Source organism: Hyla sarda, chromosome 1 (genome assembly GCF_029499605.1).
Source record: "Hyla sarda isolate aHylSar1 chromosome 1, aHylSar1.hap1, whole genome shotgun sequence".
In the NCBI taxonomy this organism is placed as follows: domain Eukaryota; kingdom Metazoa; phylum Chordata; class Amphibia; order Anura; family Hylidae; genus Hyla; species Hyla sarda.
Window position 1 is genome coordinate 259,767,709 of NC_079189.1, and position 22,869 is coordinate 259,790,577.

General features: G+C 50.3%; 12 pseudogenes; all 12 read left to right on the top strand.

The window, feature by feature from the left end:
* The first annotated feature begins 1,306 nt into the window (after positions 1-1,306).
* On the top strand, positions 1,307-1,426 carry LOC130316748 (5S ribosomal RNA; annotated as a pseudogene).
* A 676-nt stretch (positions 1,427-2,102) lies between these two features.
* On the top strand, positions 2,103-2,222 carry LOC130352349 (5S ribosomal RNA; annotated as a pseudogene).
* Positions 2,223-3,099: 877 nt separating this feature from the next.
* On the top strand, positions 3,100-3,219 carry LOC130352027 (5S ribosomal RNA; annotated as a pseudogene).
* Positions 3,220-5,276: 2,057 nt separating this feature from the next.
* On the top strand, positions 5,277-5,396 carry LOC130352753 (5S ribosomal RNA; annotated as a pseudogene).
* A 485-nt stretch (positions 5,397-5,881) lies between these two features.
* Positions 5,882-6,001, top strand: LOC130334556 (5S ribosomal RNA; annotated as a pseudogene).
* Positions 6,002-8,888: 2,887 nt separating this feature from the next.
* On the top strand, positions 8,889-9,008 carry LOC130334567 (5S ribosomal RNA; annotated as a pseudogene).
* A 682-nt stretch (positions 9,009-9,690) lies between these two features.
* On the top strand, positions 9,691-9,810 carry LOC130352132 (5S ribosomal RNA; annotated as a pseudogene).
* A 3,659-nt stretch (positions 9,811-13,469) lies between these two features.
* LOC130314528 (5S ribosomal RNA) lies at positions 13,470-13,589 on the top strand (annotated as a pseudogene).
* Positions 13,590-14,056: 467 nt separating this feature from the next.
* On the top strand, positions 14,057-14,176 carry LOC130313387 (5S ribosomal RNA; annotated as a pseudogene).
* Positions 14,177-17,029: 2,853 nt separating this feature from the next.
* On the top strand, positions 17,030-17,149 carry LOC130318415 (5S ribosomal RNA; annotated as a pseudogene).
* A 2,655-nt stretch (positions 17,150-19,804) lies between these two features.
* LOC130352374 (5S ribosomal RNA) lies at positions 19,805-19,924 on the top strand (annotated as a pseudogene).
* Positions 19,925-21,396: 1,472 nt separating this feature from the next.
* On the top strand, positions 21,397-21,516 carry LOC130323265 (5S ribosomal RNA; annotated as a pseudogene).
* Positions 21,517-22,869: the final 1,353 nt, after the last annotated feature.

Here is a 22,869-nt window from a genome sequence, read left to right on the forward strand (position 1 = left end):
TCCCGGCTGCCGTTGACATTTTGCTCTGTTGCCGCCTTCCGCTCCGATTCGGAAAAGGATTTATTGATGCTTAAATGCACAGTATAAAGGGTGTGAAGCTGTCAACGGCCATTCTAAGCTGAATGCGCCTGCTCTCGTCAGATCGCAGACTGCTACCCAGCTTAGGGCCTGGTAAATACCAGCATGGGAGACTGGCTGGGAATCTCAGGTGTTGTTGACATTTTGCTCTGTAGCTCTGTAGACATTTTGCTCCGATTTCGAAAAGGATTTATTGATGCTTAAATCCACAGTATACAGGGTGTGAAGCCGTCTAAGGCTATTCTAAGCTGAATGCGCCTGTTCTTGTCAGATCGCAGACTGCTGCCCGGCAAGTACGGGCATGGGAGACTGGCTGGCAATCCAAGGTGCTATTGACATTTTGCTCTATTGCCGCCTTCCTCTCCGATTAAAAAAAATATTTATTGATGCTTAAATCCACAGTATCCAAGTCTTGAAGATGTCAACGGCCATCCTAAGCTGAACGCGCCTGCTCTCGTCAGATTGCAGACTGCTACGCAGCTTAGGGTTTAGTAAGTACCGGCATGGGAGACTGGCTGGGAATCCCGGGTGCAGTTGACATTTTGCTCTGTTGCCGCTTTCTGTTCCGATTCCGAAAAGGATTTATTGATGCTTAAATGCACAGTATAAAAAACACGAAGCTGTCAAAGGCCATCCTAAGCTGAACGCGCCTGCTCTTGTCAGATCGCAGACTGCTACCCAGCTTAGGGCCCGGTAAGTACTGGCATGGGAGACTGGCTGGGAATCACGGTTGCCATTGACATCTTGCTCTATTGCTGCCTTCCGCTCCGATTCCGAAAAGAATTTATTGATGCTTAAATCCACAGTATACAAGGTGTGAAGCTGTCGACGGCCATCCTAAGCTTAACGCGCCTGCTCTCGTCAGATCGCAGACTGGTACAGATCTTAGGGCCCGGTAAGTACCGGCATGGGACACTGGCTGGGAATCTAGGCTGCCGTTGACATTTTGCTCTGTTGCCGCCTTCCGTTCCGATTCCGAAAATAATTTATTGATGCTTAAATCCACAGTATACAAGGTGTGAAGCTGTCGACGGCCATCCTAAGTTTAACGCGCCTGCTCTCGTCAGATCCCAAACTGGTACAGATCTTAGGGACCGGTAAGTACCGGCATGGGACACTGGCTGGGAATCCCGGCTGCCGTTGACATTTTGCTCTGTTGCCGCGTTCCGTTCCGATTCCGAAAAGGATTTATTGATGCTTAAATCCACAGTATACAAAGTGTGAAGCTGTCAACGGCCATCCTAAGCTGAACGCGCCTGCTCTCGTCAGATCGCAGACTGATACCCAGCTTAGGGCCTGGTAAGTACCAGCATGGGAGACTGGCTGGGAATCCCGGGTGCCGTTGACAATTTAATCTGTTGCCGCCTTCCGCTCCGATTCGGAAAAGGATTTATTGATGCTTAAATGCTTAGTATAAAGGGCGTGAAGCCGTCAACGGCCATCCTAAGCTAAACGCGCCAGCTCTGGTCAGATCGCAGACTGCTACCCAGCTTAGGGCCCGGTAAGTACCAGCATGGGAGACTGGCTGGGAATCCCAGTTGTTGTAGACATTTTGCTCTGTAGCCGCCTTCCGCTCCGATTCCGAAAAGGATTTATTGATGCTTAAATCCACAGTATACAGGGTGTGAAGCATTCTACGGCTATCCTAAGATGAATGCGCCTGTTCTTGTCAGATCGCAGACTGCTGCCCGGCAAGTACGGGCATGGGAGACTGGCTGGCAATCCAAGGTGCTATTGAAATTTTGCTCTGTTGCCGCCTTCCTCTCCGATTAAAAAAAATATTTATTGATGCTTAAATCCACAGTATACAAGGCGTGAAGATGTCAACGGCCATCCTAAGCTGAACACGCCTGTTCTCGTCAGATCGCAGACTGCTACGCATCTTAGGGCCCAGTAAGTACCGGCATGGGAGACTGGCTGGGAATCCCGGGTGCAGTTGACAATTTGCTCTGTTGCCGCCTTCCGTTCCGATTCCAAAAAGGATTTATTGATGCTTAAATGCACAGTATAAAGGTCGAGAAGCTGTCAACGGCCATCCTAAGCTGAACGCGCCTGCTCTCGTCAGATTGCAGACTGCTACCCAGCTTAGGGCCCGGTAAGTACCAGCATGGGAGACTGGCTGGGAATCCCAGGTGTCGTTGACATTTTGCTCTGTTGCCGCCTTCTGCTCCGATTCCGAAAAGGATTTATTTATGCTTAAATCCACAGTATACAGAGTGTGAAGCGGTCTACGGCCATCCTAAGCTGAATGCGCCTGTTCTCGTCAGATCGCAGACTGCTACCCAGCTTCGGGCCTGGTAAATACCAGCATGGGAGACTGGCTGGGAATCCCGAGTGCAGTTGACATTTTACTCTGTTTCTGCTCCGATTCCGAAAATTATTTATTGATGCTTAAATCCACAGTATACAAAGTGTGAAGCTGTCAACGGCCATCCTAAGCTGAACGCGCCTGCTCTCGTCAGATCGCAGACTGCTACCCAGCTTAGGGCCTGGTAAGTACCAGCATGGGAGATTGGCTTGGAATCCCGGGTGCAGTTGACATTTTAATCTGTTGCCGACTTCTGCTCCGATTCGGAAAAGGATTTATTGATGCTTAAATGCACAGTATAAAGTGCGTGAAGCTGTCATCGGCCATCCTAAGCTGAACGCGCCTGCTCTCGTCAGATCGCAAACTGCTACCCAGCTTAGGGCCCGGTAAGTACCAGCATGGGAGACTGGCTGGGAATCTCAGGTGTTGTTGACATTTTGCTCTGTAGCTCTGTAGACATTTTGCTCCGATTTCGAAAAGGATTTATTGATGCTTAAATCCACAGTATACAGGGTGTGAAGCCGTCTATGGCTATCCTAAGCTAAATGCTCCTGTTCTTGTCAGATCGCAGACTGCTGCCCGGCAAGTACAGGCATGGGAGACTGGCTGGCAATCCAAGGTGCTATTGACATTTTGCTCTGTTGCCGCCTTCCTCTCCGATTAAAAAAAATATTTATTGATGCTTAAATCCACAGTATACAAGGCGTGAAGAAGTCAACGGCCATCCTAAGCTGAACGCGCCTGCTCTCGTCAGATCGCAGACTGCTACCCAGCTTAGGGCCCGGTAAGTACCAGCATGGGAGACTGGCTAGGAATCCCAGGTGTTGTTGACATTTTGCTCTGTAGCCACCTTCCGCTCCGATTCCGAAAAGGATTTATTGATGCTTAAATCCACAGTATACAGTGTGTGAAGCCGTCTACGGCTATCCTAAGCTGAATGTGCATGTTCTTGTCAGATCGCAGACTGCTGACGGCAAGTACGGGCATGGGAGACTGGCTGGCAATCCAAGGTGCTATTGACATTTTGCTCTGTTGCCGCCTTCCTCTCCGATTAAAAAAAATATTTATTGATGCTTAATTCCACAATATACAAGGCGTAAAGATGTCAACGGCCATCCTAAGCTGAACACGCCTGCTCTCGTCAGATCGCAGACTGCTACCCAACTTAGGGCCCGGTAAGTACTGGCATGGGAGACTGGCTGGGAATCCCGGGTGCCGTTGCCATTTTGCTCTATTGCTGCCTTCCGCTCCGATTCCGAAAATAATTTATTGATGCTTAAATCGACAGTATACAAGGTGTGAAGCTGTCGACGGCCATCCTAAGCTTAACGCGCCTGCTCTCGTCAGATCGCAGACTGCTACGCAGCTTAGGGCCCAGTATGTACCGGCATGGGAGACTGGCTGGGAATCCCGGATGCAGTTGACATTTTGCTCTGTTGCCGCCTTCCGTTCCGATTCCGAAAAGGATTTATTGATGCTTAAATGCACAGTATAAAAAGCATGAAGCTGTCAATGGCCGTCCTAAGCTGAACTTGCCTGCTCTCGTCAGATCGCAGACTGCTACCCAGCTTAGGGCCAGGTACGTACTGGCATGGGAGACTGGCTGGGAATCCCGGTTGCCGTTGACATTTTGCTCTATTGCTGCCTTCCGCTCCGATTCCGAAAAGAATTTATTGATGCTTAAATCCACAGTATACAAGGTGTGAAGCTGTCGACGGCCATCCTAAGCTTAACGAGCCTGCTCTCGTCAGATCGCAGACTGGTACAGATCTTAGGGCCCGGTAAGTACCGGCATGGGACACTGGCTGGGAATCCCGGATGCAGTTGACATTTTGCTCTGTTGCCGCCTTCCGTTCCGATCCCGAAAAGGATTTATTGATGCTTAAATGCACAGTATAAAAAGCATGAAGCTGTCAATGACCGTCCTAAGCTGAACGCTCCTGCTCTCGTCAGATCGCAGACTGCTACCCAGCTTAGGGCCAGGTACGTACTGGCATGGGAGACTGGCTGGGAATCCCGGTTGCCGTTGACATTTTGCTCTATTGCTGCCTTCCGCTCCGATTCCGAAAAGAATTTATTGATGCACAGTATACAAAGTGTGAAGCTGTCAACGGCCATCCTAAGCTGAACGCGCCTGCTCTCGTCAGATCGCAGACTGCTACCCAGCTTAGGGCCTGGTAAGTATCTGCATGGGAAACTGGCTGGGAATCCCGGGTGCAGTTGACATTTTAATCTGTTGCCGCCTTCCGCTCCGATTCGGAAAAGGATTTATTGATGCTTAAATCCACAATATACAGGGTGTGAAGCTGTCAACGGCCATCCTAAGCCTGAACGTGCCTGCTCTCCTCAGACCGCAGACTGCTGCCCGGCAGATACCGGCATGGGAGACTGGCTGGCAATCCAAGGTGCCATTGACATTTTTCTCTGTTGCCGCCTTCTTCTCCGATTAATAAAAATATTTATTGATGCTTAAATCCACAATATACAAGTCGTAAAGATGTCAACAGCCATCGTAAGCTGAACGCGCCTGCTCTCGTCAGATCGCAGACTGCTACCCAGCTTAGGGCCCAGTAAGTACCGCCATGGGAGACTGGCTGGGAATCCCGGGTGCAGTTGACATTTTGCTCTGTAGCCGCCTTCCGCTCCGATTCCGAAAAGGATTTATTGATGCTTAAATCCACAGTATACAGGGTGTGAAGCCGTCTACGGCCATCCTAAGCTGAATGCGCCTGTACTTGTCAGATCGCAGACTGCTGCCCGGCAAGTACGGGCATGGGAGACTGGCTGGCAATCCAAGGTGCTATTGACATTTTGCTCTGTTGCCGCCTTCCTCTCCGATTAAAAAAATATTTATTGATGCTTAAATCCACAGTATACAAGGCGTGAAGATGGCAACGGCCATCCTAAGCTGAACGCGCCTGCTCTCGTCAGATCGCAGACTGCTACCCAGCTTCGGGCCCGGTAAGTACTGGCATGGGAGACTGGCTGGGAATCCCGGTTGCCGTTGACATTTTGCTCTATTGCTGCCTTCCGCTCCGATTCCGAAAAGAATTTATTGATGCTTAAATCCACAGTATATAAGGTGTGAAGCTGTCGACGGCCATCCTAAGCTTAACGCGCCTGCTCTCGTCAGATCGCAGACTGGTACAGATCTTAGGGCCCGGTAAGTACCGGCATGGGACACTGGCTGGGAATCCCGGCTGCCGTTGACATTTTGCTTTGTTGCCTCCTTCCGTTCCGATTCCGAAAAGGATTTATTGATGCTTAAATGCACAGTATACAAAGTGTGAAGCTGTCAACGGCCATCCAAGCTGAACGCGCCTGCTCTCGTCAGATCGCAGACTGCTACCCAGCTTAGGGCCTGGTAAGTACCAGCATGGGAGACTTGCTGGGAATCCCGGGTGCAGTTGACATTTTAATCTGTTGCCGCCTTCCGCTCCGATTCGGAAAAGGATTTATTGATGCTTAAATGCACAGTATAAAGGGCATGAAGCTGTCAACGGCCATCCTAAGCTGAACGCGCCTGCTCTCGTCAGATCGCAGACTGCTACCCAGCTTAGGGCCCGGTAAGTACCAGCATGGGAGACTGGCTGGGAATCTCAGGTGTTGTTGACATTTTGCTCTGTAGCTCTGTAGACATTTTGCTCCGATTCCGAAAAGGATTTATTGATGCTTAAATCCACAATATACAGGGTGTGAAGCAGTCTACGGCTATCCTAAGCTGAATGCGTCTGTTCTTGTCAGATCGCAGACTGCTGCCCGGCAAGTACGGGCATGGGAGACTGGCTGGCAATCCAATGTGCTATTGACATTTTGCTCTGTTGCCGCCTTCCTCTCCAATTAAAAAAAATATTTATTGATACTTAAATCCACAGTATACAAGGCGTGAAGATGTCAACTGTCATCCTAAGCTGAACTTGCCTGCTCTCGTCAGATCGCAGACTGCTACCCAGCTTAGGGCCCGGTAAGTACCGGCATGGGAGACTGGCTGGGAATCCCAGGTGCCGTTGACATTTTGCTCTATTGCTTCCTTCCGCTCCGATTCCGAAAATAATTTATTGATGCTTAAATCCACAGTATAAAAGGTGTGAAGCTGTCGACGGCCATCCTAAGTTTAACGCGCCTGCTCTCGTCAGATCGCAGACTGGTACAGATCTTAAGGCCCGGAAAGTACCGGCATGGGACACTGGCTGGGAATCCCGGCTGCCGTTGACATTTTGCTCTGTTGCCGCCTTCCGTTCCGATTCCGAAAAGGATTTATTGATGCTTAAATGCACAGTACAAAAAGCATGAAGCTGTCAACGGCCATCCTAAGCTGAACGCGCCGGCTCTCGTCAGATCGCAGACTGCTATCCAGCTTAGGGCCCGGTAAGTAACAGCATGGGAGACTGGCTGGGTATCCCAGGTGTCGTTGACATTTTGCTCTGTTGCCGCTTTCCGCTCCGATTCCGAAAAGGATTTATTGATGCTTAAATCCACAGTATACAGGGTGTGAAGATGTCTACGGCCATCCTAAGCTGAATGCGCCTGTTCTCGGCAGATCGCAGACTGCTACCCAGCTGCGGGCCTGGTAAGTACCAGCATGGGAGACTGGCTGGGAATCCCGAGTGCAGTTGACGTTTTGCTCTGTTTCTGCTCCGATTCCGAAAATTATTTATTGATGCTTAAATCCACAATATACAAAGTGTTAAGCTGTCAACGGCCATCCTAAGCTGAATGCGCCTGCTCTCGTCAGATTGCAGACTGCTACCCAGCTTAGGGCCAGGTACGTACTGGCATGGGAGACTGGCTGGGAATCCCGGTTGCCGTTGACATTTTGCTCTATTGCTGCCTTCCGCTCCGATTCCGAAAAGAATTTATTGATGCCTAAATCCACAGTATACAAGGTGTGAAGCTGTCGACGGCCATCCTAAGCTTAACGCGCCTGCTCTCGTCAGATCGCAGACTGGTACAGATCTTAGGGCCCAGTAAGTACCGGCATGGGACACTGGCTGGGAATCCCGGCTGCCGTTGACATTTTGCTCTGTTGCCGCCTTCCGTTCCGATTCCGAAAAGGATTTATTGATGCTTAAATGCACAGTATACAAAGTGTGAAGCTGTCAACGGCCATCCTAAGCTGAACGCGCCTGCTCTCGTCAGATCGCAGACTGCTACCCAGCTTAGGGCCTGGTAAGTATCTGCATGGCAGATACCGGCATGGGAGACTGGCTGGCAATCCAAGGTGCCATTGACATTTTTCTCTGTTGCCGCCTTCTTCTCAGATTAATAAAAATATTTATTGATGCTTAAATCCACAATATACAAGGCGTAAAGATGTCAACAGCCATCGTAAGCTAAACGCGCCTGCTCTCGTCAGATCGCAGACTGCTACCCAGCTTAGGGCCCAGTAAGTACCGCCATGGGAGACTGGCTGGGAATCCCGGGTGCAGTTGACATTTTGCTCTGTAGCCGCCTTCCGCTCCGATTCCGAAAAGGATTTATTGATGCTTAAATCCACAGTATACAGGGTGTGAAGCCGTCTACGGCCATCCTAAGCTGAATGTGCCTGTACTTGTCAGATCGCAGACTGCTGCCCGGCAAGTACGGGCATGGGAGACTGGCTGGCAATCCAAGGTGCAGTTGACATTTTGCTCTGTTGCCGCCTTCCTCTCTGATTCCGAAAAGGATTTATTGATGCTTAAATCCACAGTATACAGGGTGTGAAGCCGTCTACGGCTATCCTAAGCTGAATGCGCCTGTTCTTGTCAGATCGCAGACTGCTGCCCGGCAAGTACGGGCATGGGAGACTGGCTGGCAATCCAAGGTGCTATCGACATTTTGCTCTGTTGCCGCCTTCCTCTCCGATTAAAAAAATATTTATTGATGCTTAAATCCACAGTATACAAGGCATGAAGATGTCAACGGCCATCCTAAGCTGAACACGCCTGCTCTTGTCAGATCGCAGACTGCTACCCAGCTTTGGGCCCGGTAAGTACTGGCATGGGAGACTGGCTGGGAATCCCGGTTGCCGTTGACATTTTGCTCTATTGCTGCCTTCCGCTCCGATTCCAAAAAGAATTTATTGATGCTTAAATCCACAGTATATAAGGTGTGAAGCTGTCGACGGCCATCCTAAGCTTAACGCGCCTGCTCTCGTCAGATCGCAGACTGGTACAGATCTTAGGGCCCGGTAAGTACCGGCATGGGACACTGGCTGGGAATCCCGGCTGCCGTTGACATTTTGCTTTGTTGCCTCCTTCCGTTCCGATTCCGAAAAGGATTTATTGATGCTTAAATGCACAGTATACAAAGTGTGAAGCTGTCAACGGCCATCCTAAGCTGAACGCGCCTGCTCTCGTCAGATCGCAGACTGCTACCCAGCTTAGGGCCTGGTAAATACCAGCATGGGAGACTGGCTGGGAATCCCGGGTGCAGTTGACATTTTAATCTGTTGCCGCCTTCCACTCCGATTCGGAAAAGGATTTATTGATGCTTAAATGCACAGTATAAAGGGCATGAAGCTGTCAACGGCCATCCTAAGCTGAACGCGCCTGCTCTCGTCAGATCGCAGACTGCTACCCAGCTTAGGGCCCGGTAAGTACCAGCATGGGAGACTGGCTGGGAATCTCAGGTGTTGTTGACATTTTGCTCTGTAGCTCTGTAGACATTTTGCTCCGATTCCGAAAAGGATTTATTGATGCTTAAATCCACAATATACAGGGTGTGAAGCCGTCTACGGCTATCCTAAGCTGAATGCGCCTGTTCTTGTCAGATCGCAGACTGCTGCCCGGCAAGTACGGGCATGGGAGACTGGCTGGCAATCCAAGGTGCTATTGACATTTTGCTCTGTTGCCGCCTTCCTCTCCAATTAAAAAAAATATTTATTGATACTTAAATCCACAGTATACAAGGCGTGAAGATGTCAACTGTCATCCTAAGCTGAACTTGCCTGCTCTTGTCAGATCGCAGACTGCTACCCAGCTTAGGGCCCGGTAAGTACCGGCATGGGAGACTGGCTGGGAATCCCGGGTGCAGATGACATTTTGCTCTGTTGCCGCCTTCCGTTCCGATTCCGAAAAGGATTTATTGATGCTTAAATGCACAGTATACAAAGTGTGAAGCTGTCGACGGCCATCCTAAGTTTAACGCGCCTGCTCTCGTCAGATCGCAGACTGGTACAGATCTTAAGGCCCGGAAAGTACCGGCATGGGACACTGGCTGGGAATCCTGGCTGCCGTTGACATTTTGCTCTGTTGCCGCCTTCCGTTCCGATTCCGAAAAGGATTTATTGATGCTTAAATGCACAGTATAAAAAGCATGAAGCTGTCAACGACCATCCTAAGCTGAACGCGCCTGCTCTCGTCAGATCGCAGACTGCTACCCAGCTTAGGGCCCGGTAAGTAACAGCATGGGAGACTGGCTGGGAATCCCAGGTGTCGTTGACATTTTGCTCTGTTGCCGCTTTCCGCTCCGATTCCGAAAAGAATTTATTGATGCTTAAATCCACAGTATACAGGGTGTGAAGATGTCTACGGCCATCCTAAGCTGAATGCGCCTGTTCTCGGCAGATCGCAGACTGCTACCCAGTTTCGAGCCTGGTAAGTACCAGCATGGGAGACTGGCTGGGAATCCCGAGTGCAGTTGACATTTTGCTCTGTTTCTGCTCCGATTCCGAAAATTATTTATTGATGCTTAAATCCACAGTATACAAAGTGTTAAGCTGTCAACGGCCATCCTAAGCTGAATGCGCCTGCTCTCGTCAGATTGCAGACTGCTACCCAGCTTAGGGCCTGGTAAGTACCAGCATGGGAGACTGGCTGGGAATCCCAGGTGCAGTTGACATTTTAATCTGTTGCCGCCTTCCGCTCCGATTCAGAAAAGGATTTATTGATGCTTAAATCCACAATATATAGGGTGTGAGGCTGTCAACGGCCATCCTAAGCTTAACGCGCCTGCTCTCGTCAGATCGCAGACTGCTACCCAGCTTAGGGCCTGGTAAGTACCAGCATGGGAGACTGGCTGGGAATCCCGGGTGCAGTTGACATTTTAATCTGTTGCCGCCTTCCACTCCGATTCGGAAAAGGATTTATTGATGCTTAAATGCACAGTATAAAGGGCGTGAAGCTGTCAACGGCCATCCTAAGCTGAAAGCGCCTGCTCTTGTCAGATCGCAGACTTCTACCCAGCTTAGGGCCCGGTAAATACCAGCATGGGAGACTGGCTGGGAATCCCAGGTGTTGTTGACATTTTGCTCTGTAGCCGCCTTCCGCTCCGATTCCGAAAAGGATTTATTGATGCTCAAATACACAGTTTACAGGGTGTGAAGCCATCTACGGCTATCCTAAGCTGAATGTGCCTGTTCTTGTCAGATCGCAGACTGCTGCCCGGCAAGTACTGGCATGGGAGACTGGCTGGCAATCCAAGGTGCTATTGACATTTTGCTCTATTGCTGCCTTCCGCTCCGATTCCGAAAAGAATTTATTGATGCTTAAATCCACAGTATACAAGGTGAGAAGCTGTCGACGGTCATCCTAAGCTAAACGCGCCTGCTCTCGTCAGATCGCAGACTGGTACAGATCTTAGGGCCCGGTAAGTACCGGCATGGGACACTGGCTGGGAATCCCGGCTGCCGTTGACATTTTGCTCTGTTGCCGCCTTCCGTTCCGATTCCGAAAAGGATTTATTGATGCTTAAATGCACAGTATAAAGGGCGAAAAGCAGTCAACGGCCATCCTAAGCTGAACGCGCCTGCTCTCGTCAGATTGCAGACTGCTACCTAGCTTAGGGCCCGGTAAGTACCAGCATGGGAGACTGGCTGGGAATCCCAGGTGTCGTTGACATTTTGCTCTGTTGCCGCCTTCCGCTCCGATTCCGAAAAGGATTTATTGATGCTTAAATCCACAGTATACAGGGTGTGAAGATGTCTACGGCCATCCTAAGCTGAATGCGCCTGTTCTTGTCAGATCACAGACTGCTGCCCGGCAGTTACCGGCATGGGAGACTGGCTGGCAGTCCAAGGTGCCATTGACATTTTGTTCTGTTGCCGGCTTCCGCTCCGATTCGGAAAAGGATTTATTGATGCTTAAATCCACAATATACAGGGTGTGAAGCTGTCAACGGCCATCCTAAGCCTGAACGTGCCTGCTTTCCTCAGATCGCAGACTGCTGCCCGGCAGTTACCGGCATGGGAGACTGGCTGGCAATCCAAGGTGCCATTGACATTTTGCTTTGTTGCCGCCTTCCTCTCCGATTAATAAAAATATTTATTGATGCTTAAATCCACAATATACAAGGCGTGAAGATGTCAACGGCCATCCTATGCTGAGCGCGCCTGCTCTTGTCAGATCGCAGACTGCTACCCAGCTTAGGGCCCAGTAAGTACCGGCATGTGAGACTGGCTGGGAATCCCGGGTGCAGCCGACATTTTGCTCTGTTGCCGCCTTCCGTTCCGATTCCGAAAAGGATTTATTGATGCTTAAATGCACAGTATAAAAAGCATGAAGCTGTCAATGGCCATCCTATGCTGAACGCGCCTGCTCTCATCAGATCGCAGACTTTTACCCAGCTTAGGGCCCGGTAAGTACTGGCATGGGAGACTGGCTGGGAATCCCAGTTGCCGTTGACATTTTGTTCTATTGCTGCCTTCCGCTCCGTTTCCGAAAATAATTTATTGATGCTTAAATCCACAGTATACAAGGTGTGAAGCTGTTGACGGCCATCCTAAGCTTAACGCGCCTGCTCTCGTCAGATCGCAGACTGGTACAGATCTTAGGGCCCGGTAAGTACTGGCATGGGACACTGGCTGGGAATCCCGGCTGCCGTTGACATTTTGCTCTGTTGCCGCCTTCCGTTCCGATTCCGAAAAGGATTTATTGATGCTTAAATGCACAGTATACAAAGTGTGAAGCTGTCAACGGCCATCCTAAGCTGAACGCGCCTGCTCTCGTCAGATCGCAGACTGATACCCAGCTTAGGGCCTGGTAAGTACCAGCATGGGAGACTGGCTGGGAATCCCGGGTGCAGTTGACATTTTGCTCTGTTGCCGCCTTCCTCTCCGATTAAAAAAAATATTTATTGATGCTTAAATCCACAGTATACAAGGCTTGAAGATGTCAACGGCCATCCTAAGCTGAACGCGCCTGCCCTCGTCAGATCGCAGACTGCTACCCAGCTTAGGGCCCGGTAAGTACTGGCATGGGAGACTGGCTGGGAATCCTGGGTGCCGTTGACATTTTGCTCTATTGCTGCCTTCCGCTCCGATTCAGAAAAGAATTTATTGATGCTTAAATCCACAGTATACAAGGTGTGAAGCTGTCGACGGCCATCCTAAGCTTAACGCGCCTGCTCTCGTCAGATCGCAGACTGGTACAGATCTTAGGGCCCGGTAAGTACCGGCATGGGACACTGGCTGGGAATCCCGACTGCCGTTGACATTTTGCTCTGTTGCCGCCTTCCGTTCCGATTCCGAAAAGGATTTATTGATGCTTAAATGCACAGTATAAAGGGCAAAAAGCTGTCAACGGCCATCCTAAGCTGAACGCTCCTGCGCTCGTCAGATCACAGACTGCTACCCAGCTTAGGGCCCGGTAAGTACCAGCATGGGAGATTGGCTGGGAATCCCAGGTGTCGTTGACCTTTTGCTCTGTTGCCGCCTTCCGCTCCGATTCCGAAAAGGATTTATTGATGCTTAAATGCACAGTATAAAAAGCATGAAGCTGTCAATGGCGACCCTAAGCTGAACGCGCCTGCTCTCGTCAGATCGCAGACTGCTACCCAGCTTAGGGCCCGGTAAGTACTGGCATGGGAGACTGGCTGGGAATCCCGGTTGCCATTGACAATTTGCTCTATTGCTCGAATTCCGAAAAGAATTTATTGATGCTTAAATCCACAGTATACAGGGTGTGAAGATGTCTACGGCCATCCTAACATGAATGCGCCTGTTCTCGTCAGATAGCAGACTGCTACCCAGCTTCGGGCCCGGTAAGTAACAGCATGGGAGACTGGCTGGGAATCCCGAGTGCAGTTGACATTTTGCTCTGTTTCTGCTCCGATTCCGAAAATTATTTATTGATGCTTAAATCCACAGTATACAAAGTGTGAAGCTGTCAACGGCCATCCTAAGCTGAACGCGCCTGCTCTCGTCAGATCGCAGACTGCTAACCAGCTTAGGGCCTGGTAAGTACCAGCATGGGAGACTGGCTGGGAATCCCGGGTGCAGTTGACAATGTAATCTGTTGCCGCCTTCCGCTCCGATTCGGAAAAGGATTTATTGATGCTTAAATCCACAGTATACAGGGTGTGAAGCAATCTACGGCTATCCTAAGCTGAATGTGCCTGGTCTTGTCAGATCGCAGACTGCTGCCCGGCAAGTACGGGCATGGGAGACTTGCTGGCAATCCCAGGTGCTATTGCCATTTTGCTCTGTTGCCGCCTTCCTCTCCGATTCCGAAAAGGATTTATTGATGCTTAAATGCACAGTATACAAGGCGAGAAGATGTCAACGGCCGTCCTAAGCTGAACGCGCCTGCTCTCGTCAGATCGAAGACTGCTACCCAGCTTTGGGCCTGGTAAGTACCAGCATGGGAGACTGGCTGGGAATCCCGAGTGCAGTTGACATTTTGCTCTGTTTCTGCTCCGATTCCGAAAATTATTTATTGATGCTTAAATCCACAGTATACAAAGTGTGAAGCTGTCAACGGCCATCCTAAGCTGAACGCGCCTGCTCTCGTCAGATCGCAGACTGCTAACCAGCTTAGGGCCTGGTAAGTACCAGCATGGGAGACTGGCTGGGAATCCCGGGTGCAGTTGACATTTTAATCTGTTGCCGCCTTCCGCTCCGATTCGGAAAAGGATTTATTGATGCTTAAATCCACAGTATACAGGGTGTGAAGCCATCTACGGCTATCCTAAGCTGAATGTGCCTGTTCTTGTCAGATCGCAGACTGCTGCCCGGCAAGTACGGGCATGGGAGACTGGCTGGCAATCCCAGGTGCTATTGCCATTTTGCTCTGTTGCCGCCTTCCTCTCCGATTCCGAAAAGGATTTATTGATGCTTAAATGCACAGTATACAAGGCAAGAAGATGTCAACGGCCGTCCTAAGCTGAACGCGCCTGCTCTCGTCTGAGCAAAGACTGCTACCCAGCTTTGGGCCTGGTAAGTACCAGCATGGGAGACTGGCTGGGAATCCCGGGTGCAGCTGACATGTTGCTCTGTTTCTGCTCCGATTCCGAAAATTATTTATTGATGCTTAAATCCACAGTATACAAAGTGTGAAGCTGTCAACGGCCATCCTAAGCTTAACGCGCCTGCTCTCGTCAGATCGCAGACTGGTACAGATCTTAGGGCCCGGTAAGTACCGGCATGGGAGACTGGCTGGGAATCCCGGCTGCCGTTGACATTTTGCTCTGTTGCCGCCTTCCGTTCCGATTCCGAAAAGGATTTATTGATGCTTAAAGGCACAGTATAAAGGGCAAAAAGCTGTCAACTGCCATCCTAAGCTGAACGCGCCTGCTCTTGTCAGAACACAGACTGCTACCCAGCTTAGGGCCCGGTAAGTACCAGCATGGGAGACTGGCTGGGAATCCCAGGTGTCGTTGACATTTTGCTCTGTTGCCGCCTTCCGCTCCGATTCCGAAAAGGATTTATTGATGCTTAAATCCACAGTATACAAAGTGCGAAGCTGTCAACGGCCATCCTAAGCTGAACGCGCCTGCTCTCGTCAGATCGCAGACTGCTGCCCGGCAGTTACCGGCATGGGAGACTGGCTGGCAATCCAAGGTGCCATTGACATTTTGCTCTGTTGCCGCCTTCCTCTCCGATTAATAAAAATATTTATTGATGCTTAAATCCACAATATACAAGGCATGAAGATGTCAACGGCCATCCTAAGCTGAACGCGCCTGCTCTTGTCAGATCGCAGACTGCTACCCAGCTTAGGGCCCGGTAAGTACTGGCATGGGAGACTGGCTGGGAATCCTGGGTGCCGTTGACATTTTGCTCTATTGCTGCCTTCCGCTCCGATTCAGAAAAGAATTTATTGATGCTTAAATCCACAGTATACAAGGTGTGAAGCTGTCGACGGCCATCCTAAGCTTAACGCGCCTGCTCTCGTCAGATCGCAGACTGGTACAGATCTTAGGGCCCGGTAAGTACCGGCATGGGACACTGGCTGGGAATCCCGACTGCCGTTGACATTTTGCTCTGTTGCCGCCTTCCGTTCCGATTCCGAAAAGGATTTATTGATGCTTAAATGCACAGTATAAAGGGCAAAAAGCTGTCAACGGCCATCCTAAGCTGAACGTGCCTGCGCTCGTCAGATCACAGACTGCTACCCAGCTTAGGGCCCGGTAAGTACCAGCATGGGAGACTGGCTGGGAATCCCAGGTGTCGTTGACCTTTTGCTCTGTTGCCGCCTTCCGCTCCGATTCCGAAAAGGATTTATTGATGCTTAAATGCACAGTATAAAAAGCATGAAGCTGTCAATGGCGACCCTAAGCTGAACGCGCCTGCTCTCGTCAGATTGCAGACTGCTACCCAGCTTAGGGCCCGTTAAGTACTGGCATGGGAGACTGGCTGGGAATCCCGGTTGCCATTGACAATTTGCTCTCTTGCTCGAATTCCGAAAAGAATTTATTGATGCTTAAATCCACAGTATACAGGGTGTGAAGATGTCTACGGCCATCCTAAGATGAATGCGCCTGTTCTCATCAGATAGCAGACTGCTACCCAGCTTCGGGCCCAGTAAGTACCGGCATGGGAGACTGGCTGGGAATCCCGGGTGCAGTTGACATTTTGCTCTGTTGCCGCCTTCCGTTCTGATTCCGAAAAGGATTTATTGATGCTTAAATGCACAGTATAAAAAGCATGAAGCTGTCAATGGCCACCCTAAGCTGAACGCGCCTGCTCTCGTCAGATCGCAGACTGCTACCCAGCTTAGGGCCCGGTAAGTACTGGCATGGGAGACTGGCTGGGAATCCCGGTTGCCATTGACATTTTGCTCTATTGCTCGAATTCCGAAAAGAATTTATTGATGCTTAAATCCACAGTATACAAGGTGTGAAGCTGTCGACGGCCATCCTAAGCTTAACGCGCCTGCTCTCGTCAGATCGCAGACTGGTACAGATCTTAGGGCCCGGTAAGTACCGGCATGGGACACTGGCTGGGAATGCCCGGCTGCCGTTGACATTTTGCTCTGTTGCCGCCTTCCGTTCCGATTCCGAAAAGGATTTATTGATGCTTAAATGCACAGTAGAAAGGGCGAGAAGCTGTCAACGGCCATCCTAAGCTGAACGCGCCTGCTCTCGTCAGATCGCAGACTGCTACCCAGCTTAGGGCCCGGTAAGTAACAGCATGGGAGACTGGCTGGGAATCCCAGGTGTCGTTGACATTTTGCTCTGTTGCTGCCTTCCGCTCAGATTCCGAAAAGGATTTATTGATGCTTAAATCCACAGTATACAGGGTGTGAAGATGTCTACGGCCATCCTAAGATGAATGCACCTGTTCTCGTCAGATCGCAGACTGCTACCCAGCTTCGGGCCTGGTAAGTAACAGCATGGGAGACTGGCTGGGAATCCCGAGTGCAGTTGACATTTTGCTCTGTTTCTGCTCCGATTCCGAAAATTATTTATTGATGCTTAAATCCACAGTATACAAAGTGTGAAGCTGTCAACGGCCATCCTAAGCTGAACGCGCCTGCTCTCGTCAGATCGCAGACTGCTAACCAGCTTAGGGCCTGGTAAGTACCAGCATGGGAGACTGGCTGGGAATCCCGGGAGCAGTTGACATTTTAATCTGTTGCCACCTTCCGCTCCGATTCGGAAAAGGATTTAATGATGCTTAAATCCACAGTATACAGGGTGTGAAGCCATCTACGGCTATCCTAAGCTGAATGTGCCTGTTCTTGTCAGTTCGCAGACTGCTGCCCGGCAAGTACGGGCATGGGAGACTGGCTGGCAATCCCAGGTGCTATTGCCATTTTGCTCTGTTGCCGCCTTCCTCTCCGATTCCGAAAAGGATTTATTGATGCTTAAATGCACAGTATACAAGGTGAGAAGATGTCAACGGCCGTCCTAAGCTGAACGCGCCTGCTCTCGTCAGATCGAAGACTGCTAGCCAGCTTTGGGCCTGGTAAGTACCAGCATGGTAGACTGGCTGGGAATCCCGGGTGCAGCTGACATTTTAATCTGTTGCCGCATTCCGCTCCGATTTGGAAAAGGATTTATTGATGCTTAAATCCACAATATACAGGGTGTGAAGCTGTCAACGGCAATCCTAAGCCTGAACGTGCCTGCTCTCCTCAGATCGCAGACTGCTGCCCGGTAAGTACCAGCATGGGAGACTGGCTGGGAATCCCAGGTGTTGTTGACATTTTGCTCTGTTGCCGCCTTCCGCTCCGATTCCGAAAAGGATTTATTGATGCTTAAATCCACAGTATACAGGGTGTGAAGCCGTCTACGGCTATCCTAAGCTGAATGCGCCTGTTCTTGTCAGATCGCAGACTGCTGCCCGGCATGTACGGGCATGGGAGACTGGCTGGCAATCCAAGGTGCTATTGACATTTTGCTCTGTTGCCGCCTTCCTCTCTGATTAAAAAAAATATTTATTGATGCTTAAATCCACAGTATACAAGGCGTGAAGATGTCAACGGCCATCCTAAGCTGAACGCGCCTGCTCTCGTCAGATCGCAGACTGCTACGCAGCTTAGGGCCCAGTAAGTACCGGCATGGGAGACTGGCTGGGAATCCCGGGTGCAGTTGCCATTTTGCTCTGTTGCCGCCTTCCGTTCCGATTCCGAAAAGGATTTATTGATGATTAAATGCACAGTATAAAAAGCATGAAGCTGTCAATGGCCATCCTAAGCTGAACTCGCCTGCTCTCGTCAGATCGCAGACTGCTACCCAGCTTAGGGCCCGGTAAGTACTGGCATTTGAGACTGGCTGGGAATCCAGGGTGCTGTTGACATATTGCTCTATTGCTGCCTTCCGCTCCGATTCCGAAAAGAATTTATTGATGCTTAAATCCACAGTATACAAGGTGTGAAGCTGTCGACGGCCATCCTAAGCTTAACGCGCCTGCTCTTGTCAGATCGCAGACTGGTACAGATCTTAGGGCCCGGTAAGTACCGGCATGGGACACTGGTTGGGAATCCCGGCTGCCGTTGACATTTTGCTCTGTTGCCGCCTTCCGTTCCGATTCCGAAAAGGATTTATTGATGCTTAAATGCACAGTATAAAGGGCGAGAAGCTGTCAACGGCCATCCTAAGCTGAACGCGCCTGCTCTCGGCAGATCACAGACTGCTACCCAGCTTAGGGCCCGGTAAGTACCAGCATGGGAGCCTGCCTGGGAATCCCAAGTATTGTTGACATTTTGCTCTGTTGCCGCCTTCCGCTCCGATTCCGAAAAGGTTTTATTGATGCTTAAATCCACAGTATACACGGTGAGAAGATGTCTACGGCCATCCTAAGCTGAATGTGCCTGTTCTTGTCAGATCGCAGACTGCTACCCAGCTTAGGGCCTGGTAAGTACCAGCATGGGAGACTGGCTGGGAATCCCAGGTGTTGTTGACATTTTGCTCTGTAGCCGCCTTCCGCTCCGATTCCGAAAAGGATTTATTGATGCTTAAATCCACAGTATACAGGGTGTGAAGCCGTCTACGGCTATCCTAAGCTGAATGTGCCTGTTCTTGTCAGATCGCAGACTGCTGCCCGGCAAGTACGGGCATGGGAGACTGGCTGGCAATCCAAGGTGCTATTGCCATTTTGCTCTGTTGCCGCCTTCCTCTCCGATTCCGAAAAGGATTTATTGATGCTTAAATGCACAGTATAAAAAGCATGAAGCTGTCAATGGCCATCCTAAGCTGAACGTGCCTGCTCTCGTCAGATCGCAGACTGCTACCCAGCTTAGGGCCTTGTAAGTTCCAGCATGGGAGACTGGCTGGGAATCCCGGGTGCAGTTGACATTTTAATCTGTTGCCGCCTTCTGCTCCGATTCGGAAAAGGATTTATTGATGCTTAAATGCACAGTATAAAGGGCGTGATGCTGTCAACGGCCATCCTAAGCTGAACACGCCTGCTCTCGTCAGATTGCAGACTGCTACCCAGCTTAGGGCCTGGTAAGTAACAGCATGGGAGACTGGCTGGGAATCTCAGGTGTTGTTGGCATTTAGCTTTGTAGCTCTGTAGACATTTTGCTCCGATTCCGAAAAGGATTTATTGATGCTTAAATCCACAGTATACAGGGTGTGAAGCCGTCTACGGCTATCCTAAGCTGAATGCGCCTGTTCTTGTCAGATCGCAGACTGCTGCCCGGCAAGTACGGGCATGGGAGACTTGCTGGCAATCCAAGGTGCTATTGACATTTTGCTCTGTTGCCGCCTTCCTCTCCGATTAAAAAAAATATTTATTGATGCTTAAATCCACAGTATACAAGGCGTGAAGATGTCAATGGCCATCCTAAGCTGAACGCGCCTGCTCTCGTCAGATCGCAGACTGCTACCCAGCTTAGGGCCCGGTAAGTACTGGCATGGGAGACTGGCTGGGAATCCCGGGTGCCGTTGACTTTTTGCTCTATTGCTGCCTTCCGCTCCGATTCCGAAAATAATTTATTGATGCTTAAACCCACAGTATACAAGGTGTGAAGCTGTCGACGGCCATCCTAAGCTTAACGCGCCTGCTCTCGTCAGATCGCAGACTGGTACAGATCTTAGGGCCCGGTAAGTACCGGCATGGGACACTGGCTGGGAATCCCGGCTGCCGTTGACATTTTGCACTGTAGCCGCCTTCCGTTCCGATTCCGAAAAGGATTTATTGATGCTTAAATGCACAGTATACAAAGTGTGAAGCTGTCAACGGCCATCCTAAGCTGAACGCGCCTGCTCTCGTCAGGTCGCAGACTGCTACCCAGCTTAGGGCCCGGTAAGTACCAGCATGGGAGACTGGCTGGGAATCCTGGGTGCAGTTGACATTTTAATCTGTTGCCGCCTTCCGCTCCGATTCGGAAAAGGATTTATTGATGCTTAAATGCACAGTATAAAGGGCGTGAAGCCGTCAACGGCCATCCTAAGCTGAACGCGCATCCTCTCGTCAGATCGCAGACTGCTAACCAGCTTAGGGCCCGGTAAGTACCAGCATGGGAGACTGGCTGGGAATCCCAGGTGTTGTTGACATTTTGCTCTGTAGCCGCCTTCCGCTCCGATTCCGAAAAGGATTTATTGATGCTTAAATCCACAGTATACAGGGTGTGAAGCCGTCTACGGCTATCCTAAGCTGAATGTGCCTGTTCTTGTCAGATCGCAGACTGCTGCCCGGCAAGTACGGGCATGGGAGACTTGCTGGCAATCCAAGGTGCTATTGACATTTTGCTCTGTTGCCGCCTTCCTCTCCGATTCCGAAAAGGATTTATTGATGCTTAAATCCACAGTATACAGGGTGTGAAGCCGTCTACGGCTATCCTAAGCTGAATGCGCCTGTTCTTGTCAGATCGCAGACTGCTGCACGGCAAGTACGGGCATGGGAGACTGGCTGGCAATCCAAGGTGCTATTGACATTTTGCTCTGTTGCCGCCTTCCTCTCCAATTAAAAAAAATATTTATTGATGCTTAAATCCACAGTATACAAGGCATAAAGTTGTCAATGGCCATTCTTAGCTGAACGCGCCTGCTCTCGTCAGATCGCAAACTGCTACCCAGCTTAGGGCCTGGTAAGTACTGGCATGGGAGACTGGCTGGGAATCCCGGGTGCCGTTGCCATTTTGCTCTATTGCTGCCTTCCGCTCCGATTCCGAAAATAATTTATTGATGCTTAAACCCACAGTATACAAGGTGTGAAGCTGTCGACGGGCATCCTAAGCTTAACGCGCCTGCTCTCGTCAGATCGCAGACTGGTACAGATCTTAGGGCCCGGTAAGTACCGGCATGGAACACTGGCTGGGAATCCCGGCTGCCGTTGACATTTTGCTCTGTTGCCGCCTTCCGTTCCGATTCCGAAAAGGATTTATTGATGCTTAAATGCACAGTATACAAAGTGTGAAGCTGTCAACGGCCATCCTAAGCTGAACGCGCCTGCTCTCGTCAGATCGCAGACTGCTACACAGCTTTGGGCCTGGTAAGTACCAGCATGGGAGACTGGCTGGGAATCCCGGGTGCAGTTGACATTTTAATCTGTTGCCGCCTTCCGCTCCGATTCGGAAAAGGATTTATTGATGCTTAAATGCACAGTATAAAGGGCGTGAAGCAGTCAACGGCCATCCTAAGCTGAACGCGCATGCTCTCGTCAGATCGCAGACTGCTACCCAGCTTAGGGCCCGGTAAGTACCAGCATGGGAGACTGGCTGGGAATCCCAGGTGTTGTTGACATTTTGCTCTGTAGCCGCCTTCCCCTCCGATTCCGAAAAGGATTTATTGATGCTTAAATCCACAGTATACAGGGTGTGAAGCCGTCTACGGCTATCCTAAGCTGAATGTGCCTGTTCTTGTCAGATCGCAGACTGCTGCCCGGCAAGTACGGGCATGGGAGACTTGCTGGCAATCCAAGGTGCTATTGACATTTTGCTCTGTTGCCGCCTTCCTCTCCGATTCCGAAAAGGATTTATTGATGCTTAAATTCACAGTATAAAGGGCATGAAGCTGTCAATGGCCATCCTAAGCTGAACGCGCCTGCTCTCGTCAGATCGTAGACTGCTACCCAGCTTAGGGCCTGGTAAGTACCAGCATGGGAGACTGGCTGGGAATCTCAGGTGTTGTTGACATTTTGCTCTGTAGCTATGTAGACATTTTGCTCCGATTCCGAAAAGGATTTATTGATGCTTAAATCCACAGTATACAGGGTGTGAAGCCATCTACGGCTATTCTAAGCTGAATGCGCCTGTTCTTGTCAGATCATAGACTGCTGCCCGGCAAGTACGGGCATGGGAGAATGGCTGGCAATCCAAGGTGCTATTGACATTTTGCTCTGTTGCCGCCTTCCTCTCCGATTAAAAAAAATATTTATTGATGCTTAAATCCACAGTATACAGGGTGTGAAGCCATCTACGGCTATCCTAAGCTGAATGCGCCTGTTCTTGTCAGATCGCAGACTGCTGCCCGGCAAGTACGGGCATGGGAGACTGGCTGGCAATCCAAGGTGCTATTGACATTTTGCTCTGTAGCCGCCTTCCGAAAAGGATTTATTGATGCTTAAATCCACAGTATACAGGGTGTGAAGCCGTCTACGGCTATCCTAAGCTGAATGTGCCTGTTCTTGTCAGATCGCAGACTGCTGCCCGGCAAGTACAGGCATGGGAGACTGGATGGCAATCCAAGGTGGTATTGACATTTTGCTCTGTTGCCGCCTTCCTCTCCTTTTCCGAAAAGGATTTATTGATGCTTAAATCCACAGTATACAAGGTGTGAAGCTGTCGACGGCCATCCTAAGCTTAACGCGCCTGCTCTCGTCAGATCGCAGACTGGTACAGTACTTAGGGCCCGGTAGGTACCGGCATGGGACACTGGCTGGGAATCCCGGCTGC